Source organism: Mandrillus leucophaeus, unplaced genomic scaffold, assembly GCF_000951045.1.
Source record: "Mandrillus leucophaeus isolate KB7577 unplaced genomic scaffold, Mleu.le_1.0 Scaffold303, whole genome shotgun sequence".
Classification (NCBI taxonomy): domain Eukaryota; kingdom Metazoa; phylum Chordata; class Mammalia; order Primates; family Cercopithecidae; genus Mandrillus; species Mandrillus leucophaeus.
In genome coordinates this window covers 2,939,747-2,950,420 of record NW_012103177.1, presented here as the reverse complement: position 1 = coordinate 2,950,420, position 10,674 = coordinate 2,939,747, and the positions used below count along the sequence as shown (strand labels likewise).

At 31.8% G+C, this 10,674-nt stretch overlaps 1 long non-coding RNA gene across 1 annotated transcript in view; it reads left to right on the top strand.

Moving 5' to 3' along the window:
- The window catches only part of LOC105544642, a 29,171-nt gene extending 18,806 nt beyond the window's left edge, over positions 1 to 10,365 (top strand). The window contains exons 4-5 of the long non-coding RNA XR_001006801.1: positions 5,275 to 5,319; positions 8,971 to 10,365. This is a non-coding gene — a long non-coding RNA (uncharacterized LOC105544642). The remainder of the gene's footprint in view (positions 1 to 5,274; positions 5,320 to 8,970) is intronic.
- The last annotated feature ends 309 nt before the right edge of the window (positions 10,366 to 10,674 follow it).

Sequence of the window (10,674 nt, the reverse complement as noted above, 5' to 3'; positions counted from 1 at the left end):
ACACACACACACACACACACACACACACATGCATATAACTGAAAAACTCTTAGCTTTACTACGTGCAATTCACTCTATTCTGTTCTATTCTATTCTGGTCTACTTTAGTCTACTCCATTCCATCCTATAAGTAAACAAATACTAGTTACACCTAAACAAATTGTTATAAAAAACCCATCAGTGCATCACCCTAGAAGCTGAAAAACACTGGAGTAAGCCATTCATTGTGATTCTATTACCTGGCCAGTGACTATTTTAAGAAAGCTGAGAATTTTGCCCCCCAAAACAAAGGCGGAATAAAAATTCAGAAGTAATGAGTCCTCCAGTGGGATAATTACTCGGTAAATTTGAGTAGATAAAAGCAAATACCTCAACCGGAATCTAGAATAAATGAGAATGCATGTAAAAACATATGCAAATATAATGGAAGACACTTTATAAATTATTATTTTGTTATCCCACCATGGCTGCCCTGGATCTTTAGTAAACCTTAGCAGAGTTGATGGTGTCCCTACTCATTCTATATACTCATCTCAAGTGACTAAAGCAAGAATTGTGTCTGAAGCCTTGTCTAGCTTAATTTATTTTATGCTGCCATGCTTAGGAATATAATGGGAGACTTAGAAGCCAAGTCGGTGTCAGAATTGTATGTGCACAACGGCAGTACCGTTGTCTGAAATTCTGATTCAGAGGATCAGGTTTGTGTGCCAGGTGAAGATTAATTGTACAAATGTCAATCTTCTTGGGGGTTCATTAAATTATGATACTTAATTAACATCAATGTCAGTGAAAGAAAAAATACCCAAAGCTTCCCTAAAAGCTGTTCATATTCAAATATATGTTGATTGACGGAAGCCTATTGTTTCCCAGTGCCTAGTAATGTTCTTCACTGCATATATTACCTGGAGACTTCCCCAAACACTGAGATATTTGGAACTCTAATGAAAAAATAGCTTCTATTGTTAGGTGTAAAGTGCAATTTTATGAGCAGACCTAGTGCCTCTCCTTATCCATCCATTGAGTGTGTATCTACGACTTGATTGATTTCGACACATTCTTTACCAGCCAGTTATTGGTTACAGAATCCCATGAATAAAAATAAGAACCTATTTGTTGGTTGGCGTATTGTAACATGATAGCAAGACATGCTTTCAATTTATAAAGTATAATATTGACTTCATTCCTAGGTAATATAAAATGACAATAAAATGTAACTATGTGATTTATTCATTTAAATAGACTCATCCAATATAATTTAGAGTAACTTTGTAAAATACTTAGCAAGGGATCACTAAATAATGAAAATGATTAGGTCAGGTATAGTGTTAGACGTTACAGAAACCATACTGCTGTCAAGTAGGGGTGTTAATGGAAACATGAATCTAGTCTCATCTTTCTTGAGACTTATTATTGGTTACATAAAATGCATTAGTTCTATGATATTTGTAAATAAAGGAAGGATTCTAAATTATGTTGCAGATTAGGAAGCAACATGAAGCCATGAAACGTAGTGAACAATTCCATGTTTATGGTGAATATCCATGATTATTTCAATGCATATTTGTGTGACTTGAGATGGGTAGGCTTTAGGAATTATGATCCTGTAGCAGGATAGGTAGATACCAGGGTAAAGACAGAAGACAAGCTAAACAAAAATCAAATGTATTCATTAGGAATCACAAAATATACAGTATATTTTTATTTAACATATGAATACATTGTTTATCAAGACTTCAGCGTATGGCAAAAATGAATTATTTCTTTTCTTCTACCTCTAAATGACTTTAAAGTCATCGAGAATAATGCACTAGGGAACAGGTCTAGAAATAGAAAACAAAAATAGAAAAAATCATAAACAAGAGATCCTACAAACCAGCAATCTAAGTCCTAATGAGAAAGAAAAACTGTAAGAATAGATTGAAATAAAAGCTACAGTTGTAATATAATGTTAACCTCCAAACAAAATGTAATTAAGTGTAGACGCAAGAACCGGTTCCATAAATAGCTATCCATAATCATATACAATTGGCATGCCATTATTTTCTATTAGAAAAAAAAAAACATGAGAATAAAATACAATATTAAATGATAGAATTGAGTTCCTAATTAAGTCTTCAGCTGAATTAAGTAAGCATCTTCCTTTCACTTTTTCTTTATGTCTTGTGTATAGGCTGTTAAAGATGCTTGGCATAATTACAGTCAAAATAGATGTATTTTTGCCTGTTCTGAACAACAAGAAGTTTGGCAGGAAATTAAGAACCCAAACCACAGCCAAACTGCTGAATCCTTGAATCATTCAAGGATTCAAGCAAGAAAACCTATGGCCTAAACTGGAAAAAAATATTAATTGTACATTTGTGACCTCTTCTTTCTCCAGCACATAGTTTACAACAACAAATTCCTGCCACATAAAAAAGAATCTGCTTACTGGCACCCAACCATAAGCAGTTTAGCCTGATGAATATGTATTGTAAGATTCTTATTAACATTCCTTATATTCCTAAATTTTAAATAAATTATTAAATCCTTCACCATTTGTAAAGGGTGACTGTTTCCCCTCTAAACGGGTCACATTTCATTAGATCATCACACTTTGGCCTTCCTTAATAAGCACAAAATCTCTATACTGCAGTTTCTAAAAAGTCTCAGTTTCATGGCTGAGGGAACACATCATGGGATATGAAAGCTTTTGCCTCTAAGTTTTACATGTAAATTCAGTGTCTATTGTCAGTGATCAAGTATTATGACATCTCATGATCATTCTAGAACTGACATAAAATATTTAGTTGCCTCAATTTAATTTTTAGGAAGATGTTATTTTTATTACTTTAAATTAAAACTGTAATTGACTGAAAGCTTCAACTGGGTCTACAGTTAAACGGGTTAAGGCATAAGGTTTTGCTCAGAGTCTTTGCTATTTATGGAAATTCTAGTTCAGTTGAGAAGCTTGTGCTCCCTTCTACAATTTCTAAGAACTGTAGGAAAAAAAAATATATCAGAACTCAAAGTTTTCAAATGAGATATGACGATTATTATAAAAAAAGTTAGAAATAGTTTAAGCTATAAACTTTTGAAGAAAGTTATGATTTACCTGTACTTGGGACTTCTGGTTCTGGCCATGATGAAGCAGCTGATATTCTTATGATAGGAGTCTTATCATCCTATAAAAAACAACTACAAATATTAAAATTTTACATGAAGTAACTTTTTCAAGGTTAGCAAAAACAGAGGGTAATATTACTTCAGAGAAGGTGAAAACATGCTTATGAGATATTGTCCTATGTTAAATATTCAAAAGCCTAGCATCTAAAAATATTTTTCTTAATTTAGTTTTTTTTTTTTTAACTTTTATTTTAAGTTCAGGGACATATGTACAGGTTTGTTACATAGGTGAACTTGTGTAATGATGGTTTGTTGTACAGAATTTTTCATCATCCAGATATCCTTAATAAGGATAACGGAGGCCATTATCCTTAACACAGTGACACAAGAGCAGAAAACCAAATACTGCATATTCTCACGTATAAGCGGAAGCTAAATGATGACTACATTTATATATTTCAGTTTAGAAACATTGTCAAATCATTCCAGAAATACAAACTCACAATTTTTTATAACTACATTCATAAAATTATTATTGTTTAATGACAACACTTACTATATTTTTCCTCAGTAGAGAGATATTAAAAGCAAAATGAAAAATAATAATAAAAATAAGGGAAGTAGAGCTTTGCAATGTTTAGAGGCAAAAATTTTCTCAGCTTTTTTTTTTTTTTTTTTAGCTTGGTAAACCAACTTCTCATATGATAGTATATTACTTCTCATTGCCTCAGCAAAACTATTTTTGAATCTACAAAGCCTTTGCCACCATCCTATTCAGGGAAATCTATCACAGTTTTGCAAATCACTCAAATTTTGCAGAAAATTATAATGCTGAAAATGATCACACAAGGCTTCATTTTAGCTTCAGCCTAGTTCTGTTCTTGGATATCAGAATATATTGCAGGTGCTTAATCCTAAAATGACTCTATGCGATTTGCTTCTTTCTATCAATGAAATAGTTATTTCCTTTAAAAATAATCAATCTCATATCATATGATTATATTTTATATACTCTGTATAGTTATAATATATTAAAATGTTCTTTTTTACATTATTTAAAAAGTTGATATATATGGTGCTAATATAAAATTTAATAGTGAAATATTACATTATGAGGATACTCTAACTCTAAATCTATCTGCCTTAAGATTGAACAATATTATCACAATTTGCTAGAAGGTAATGTAAGGTAAGCAGTTTGAAAGTAAGGAAAAAATTTATTGAATAAAGTTACAAATTGATCCATAAAAGATAAATGATGGACTTGGGAAATAAGGCATATTTTGTGCAGGTAATAGCTAATATTATTGTCCATGGCTTTACATATAATTTTGGAATTGTCATAGAAAGAAAGTCCTTTTTTTTTGCCACTAACTACTTGCTTCTATCAAAACTTGAAACTTATTTGAAAGATATCACTTATCATGTACTTTTAAATTTTTTTTCAGCAATGCATATTTTAAAATATCCTAAAGAATACTTCTTCAAATACAAGTCTAAAATATTCCAATAACTTTATAAAACTACATACAAATGAGGAAATAGTCCTAGTAGGACACTGAGGTAAAATTAACAATTAGAAGTTAACACGTGAGGTACTAAAAGTTATTGAAAATAGATTTGTTTTATGTGGGTTTTTTGACTCCTAAAATATTAATGTCCTGATTACTATAAAAGTTCTAGACAAACTGTATGTAAAGTTTATAAATCACCAACTAATTTTTGCTATAACTATACATATTCTTATATAGATTCTCACTTATCTACCACAACCAGATTTCTGTTTTTATAATCCAGAGACAAAACTTTGCTAAAATTCTCATATGAGATAGGTATAGAATAAAGCAAATATAGAAAACCTTTGCTTCTTCTTTTCACTTTGACTGCCATGAAAAACTTAATGCTGAGAGAGTTCTATTCTTCTGAAAACGGTAAAGAGCAAAAAATTTCTGGTCATTTTCCAATGACTCCTGCTGCTAAGTTGGTATCATTAGAAATAGACCTATTTTGATGCTCATGCCTGTAGTGATTCTTGCATATTTATTTCTTAATTATTTGGATTAACTATAAGAGGCCAAATGCATTCGAGCTACAGTTTTTCACGATTGTGTAGTTTCCAAAATATTCTCCTCTGCTCATAAGATATATCCTCAATGGCCAAATCTTTTGCAGGAAGAAAATTCTGGTAATTAACTTACTTCAAACCGAAGAGCCAAGGTAAGCCTTGAAGATAAGTTCTTGGATCGTGTGGGAAAATAGGAAATGTCTAATATTTTAAAGGATAGTATTGGTATAGTGTTAAATAAACCTAATACCCATTTATCCTACTTGTGAGCTTTGTGCTAGTTTTATCAGAGCCCTAATTATTAGATTTATCAACTTTTAAATGAATTTGTTTATTTATCAAGGAATTTATTACTTCCAAGAAAAAAACAAACAAACAGCATGTGAAAAATAAATAAATAAAGTATGGTCATGGTGGAATATTAACATTTTTATTATTAAATATTTATTCTTAAAATATTTAATATATTAAAATATATGTCATAATAACCAAAGATGAATCAAGCAACAGGCTTCATGGTATCTAGAAACAAAGACTCATAAAAATATCAATCAAAAATGAACCAAGGATATTCTCTGTGATATCTAGGGATACATGGTCTCACGTCTTCACTTCTCTTTCTGTACTGTCTTTTTATTTGTTCTCTCTGCAGATTGTTTTTCTGTGCTCACTTGCATGAAGCAGATTTTTATCAATCAAATTCTGATATTAGTAACATAGTACATTTAATAATCTGCAAAATAATCTTACACTTTACTTATTAGGTTACTGTTCATATTTATGTTGATAATACAATTTCAAATCATTTTATAAATATTATAGGATAAAGCAAACAAGTAATTATATTAATATTGTTAGGAATTAAAGTTTAAATGTAATTGAAAAGAGATACAAATATAAGTTCAAGAAAATTAACTAACAACCTGTAATAACTAATTTAATTTGGATACTTTCATATTAACTCATAATATTTATAAAATATGTCAAAGAGATAACTGCACTTCCATGTTAATTATGAAATTGTTTACCAACAGCCAAGATATGGAATTAACATCAATCAATGAATGTAAAAAGAAAATATTGTATACATTTGTATATGTATACACATGAACACAAAAATGGCACATTATTTAGCTTAGAAAAGAAAATCGTGCAATTTGCAACAGAGTGGATAAACATGAAGAACATTACGCTAAGTGAAATAAGCTAGGATAGTAATGTATGATGTCACTTATACATGGAATGAAAAAACTTTGAACTTTTGGAAACAGAGAGTGTCATGGTGGTTACCAGGGATCGGGGGAAGGTGGAAGATTGAGATGAAAGATATTGGTCAAAGGATACAAGATTTTAGTTAGACACAGAATCAAAATCATTCAAATGGCTATACTGCCAGAAGCAATTTATAGATTCAATGTTATTTCTATTACGCTACCGTTGACATTCTTCACAGAACTGGAAAAAACTATTTTAAAATTCAGATGGGATAAAAACAAAAGAGCATGAATAGCTAAAGCAATCCTAAGCAAAAAGAACAATGCTGGAGGCATCACACTACTCAACTTCAAACTATACTAGAGGACTACAGTAACCAAAACAACATAGTACTTGTACAGAAACAGACACATAGACTGATGAAACAGAATTGAGAACCCAGAAATAAGACCGCACCCCTACAACTATCTGATCTTCAAAAAACCTGATAAGAACAAACAACAGGGAAAGAATTCCCTATTCAGTAAGTGGTGCTGAGATAACCGGCTAGTCATATGCAGAAGATTGAAACTGGATCCCTTCCTTATACCATATACAAAAATTAACTCAAGATGGGTTGAAGACTTAAATGTAAAACCACAAACTATGAAAACTCTGGAAAGCAATACCTTTAAGGACTTAGGCACAGGCAAAGGATTCATGAGGAAAATGCCAAAAGCAATTGCAACAAGAGCAAAAATTGACAAATGTGATCTAATCAAACTAAAGAGCTTCTGCAAAACAAAAGAAAGCATCAACTTAGTAAACAGCCTATAAAATTGGAGAAAATTTTTGCAAACTATGCGTTTGACAAAGGTCTAATATTTGCATCTACAAGGAACTCAAATTTACAAGAAAAAAAAATGTGAGCAAAGGACATGAACAGACACTTTTCAAAAGAAGATATACATATAGCCAACTCATATGAAAAAATGCTCAATATCATTGCTTATTAGAGTAAGGTAAACCAGAGCCACAATTTGATACCATTTCACAACAGTCAGAATGGCTACTATTAAGAAGCAAAAAGGAAAAATAAACAGATGCTGGCAAGCTTGTGGAGAAAAATAAATACATATACAATGTTGGTGGGAATGTAAATTAGTTCAACCATTGTGGAAGACAGTGTGGTGATTTCCCAAAGACCTAAACGCAGAAATACTATTTGACTTAACAATTATATTACTGGGTATATACCTAAAGGAATATAAATAATTCTATTATACTGTAAAGACACATGCACATGTATGTTCATGGCAGCAATATTCACAAAAGCAAATACATGGAATCGACCTAAATGTCCATCAATGATAGATTGAATAAAAAAAATATGGTACGTATACACCAAGGAACACTATGCAACCATAAAAAAGAATGAGATAACGTCTTTTGCAGGGACATGGATGGAGCTGGATTCTGTTCTCCCTAGCAACAAACATACAAACAGAAAACCAAATATTGCATGTCTTCACTTTTAAGTGGTAGCTAAATGATAAGAACACATGGACACGTAGAAGGGAACAACACACACTGGGGCCTATAAGAGGGTGGAGGGTGAGAGGAGGGAGATCAGGAAAAATCACTAATGGTTACTAGGCTTAATACCTGGGTGATAAAATAATGTCTACAACTCACTCCCATGACAATTTACCTGTGTAACAAACCTGCACATGTACCTCTGAAATTAAAAGTTAAAAAAAAGAATCAAGTGAATAAAAGAAGGACAGAATGGAGAGAGAGACAGAGAAGGAAAGGTTGAAGAAATAAAAAGTCACAAGCTCTTCAGGACCCTCAGGTGGAAGGACTGCTTAAGTTTGGGCATTCAATGCTGCAGTGAGCTATGATCGGCACTCTAGCCTGTGCGATAGAGTGAGACCCTGTCCCCCAAAGAATAAGAAAAAGAAAGCCATGATTTTCTTTAAAAAAAAAAAAAGCAAGAATAATAAAATCAAATTAATATAACAAATATTCATCTTCAGAAGTGGTTACAACACCAATTTCTTACTCTAAAAATTGATAATTAAATGGAAACCAGACATTTACTTTGTGTAATGAGAAGATACAGTGAATCCCAAGTGGTGAGGAAAATGTTTTTAAAGAACAACATTAGCTAATAAATTCTTTTTAATATGACATTTTTCAACTGTTAATGAAATGATTGACTCAGGCAAAAATTATCATTCACCTAAAATTAAAGAGGAATTATTTTGGAGAAGAGGATTCACGTGATCATTAAATGTCACTTCCAGATTATTTGCAATTTGAAAAATATTTTAAAAAATAATGGAGAACATTTGGTGGTTACTGCCTTAGTGAAGTAATCAAATTTATCATCACCAACAGGGGGAAAGTTAACAATATCTGTTTTCTGCAGAATTCAAAAAATAGTATATTTCCTAAGAAGTATAGTGTGTTCGCTACAATACAAACCTTTATGAAGCTAATTAGCTTATACTGACTGGGAAAATTGGAAAATAATATCAGTAAAACATAGACGGTGTGCTGATTCAAATATTATTGTTCCTAGCCAAGAAGAACCAAAATAGCAGGAGTAGAATCACTGCCTCAAGCAATATTGCCAGAGAAAATCCTGACACAGAGAAGACAAGCTCAATGCTTGACGTGAAAAGTTATCTGCACGTACAGAACCAGTCCATAATACAAGTAGGTGTATTCAGATGAGGGCTGGGGGATATAAATGGAACACAATCAAAATTTGCTGTGATCTTTTGAGAAGTGTCTGTTCATGCCTTTTGCCCACTTTTTAGTGAGGTTATTGGTTTTTTGCTTGTTGAATTGTTTAAGTTTCTAAACATATGAAAAAAATGCTCAACATCACTAATCATCAGATAAATGCAAATAAAAGCCAAAGTGAGAAAACATCTCACACCACTGAGAATGATTATTATTAAAAAGAAAAAACAACAGGGGCTCATGAGGCTACAGAGGAAAGGGAATGCTTATACACTGTTAATGGGAATGTAATTTAGTTTAGCACCTGTTGAAAGCAGTTTGGAGATTTCTCAAAGAACATAAAAGACAAATACCATTCTACCCAGCAATCCCATTACTGGTTATATATACAAAAGAAAATAAATTCTTATCAAAAGGACACATGTACTTGTATGTTTATGACAGCACTGTTCACCATAGTGAAGACATGGAATCAACCAAGGTGATTATCAAAAGGGGAATGGATTTAAAAAAATGTGGTAGATATAGACCATGGTATCCTATGCTGCCATGAAAGAGAACAAAATCATGTACTTTGAGGCAACAGCATGGATGCAGCTGGAAGCCATTATCCTAAGTGTACTAACAGAAGAACAGTAAACCAAACAACAGGTGGTCTCATTTAAAAGTGGGAGCTAAACATTGTGTACTCATGGACATAAAGATGGAACAATAGATTACGAGGGCTAACAGGATTGAAATACTGATGAGTAGTATCCTCACTGTCTGGGACACAGGATCATTTGGACTGCAAACCTCAACATCATGCAACATACCCATGTAACAAGCCTGTACATGCACCTACAAAAAAAATTTTGACTTTTTTTTTTTTTTTGAGAATTTACTGCAATCTTGGGAAAATTTTTCTTCAAAGTCTTCCAAAAGCATTTTAACTTTTTATTTATATTTAGAAATTCAAGCCATCTAAAATGAAATCTTGCATATGGTCTGACAGGTGCCAACATTATTTTTATATATATATATCCAGTTTAGGTGGCATTATTTATTGAGAAGATGAAGCTTCCTCTATGGCTCTACAGTTTCTCCTTTGTCATAGATTAGGTTTGTCCATTTTTGTGGGTTTGTTTGTAAACCCTGTATTCTGTTCCACTGGTCTATTTATCAACCCTTGTTTCAATCCACACTGTTTACTTAGTAAAGTGTTATAAGATGATTTTTAGCTAGTAGTATAAAATCTCTGATTTGTAATTATTCGAGATTGACTTTATTATTTCCTGCTTTGTGTTTCTACATAACTTTTAGAATCAGCTTGTCATTTCCCATCCCCTATAAAAAACACTACCATTTTTATTGGGATTATGTTGCATCTATATATATAAGAGAATTGTCTTCTAATTTATAAATATAGTACATCCCAATTTATTTTATCTGTTCTAACATCTCTTAACAATGGTTTATTTTCTACTTGAAGTTTCGACTTAGCCTTCATTAGATCCACGCCATTATAAATGGTATCATTAAAAAAAAAAAAAAAAACTTTCTAATTTTTTTTTGCTAGT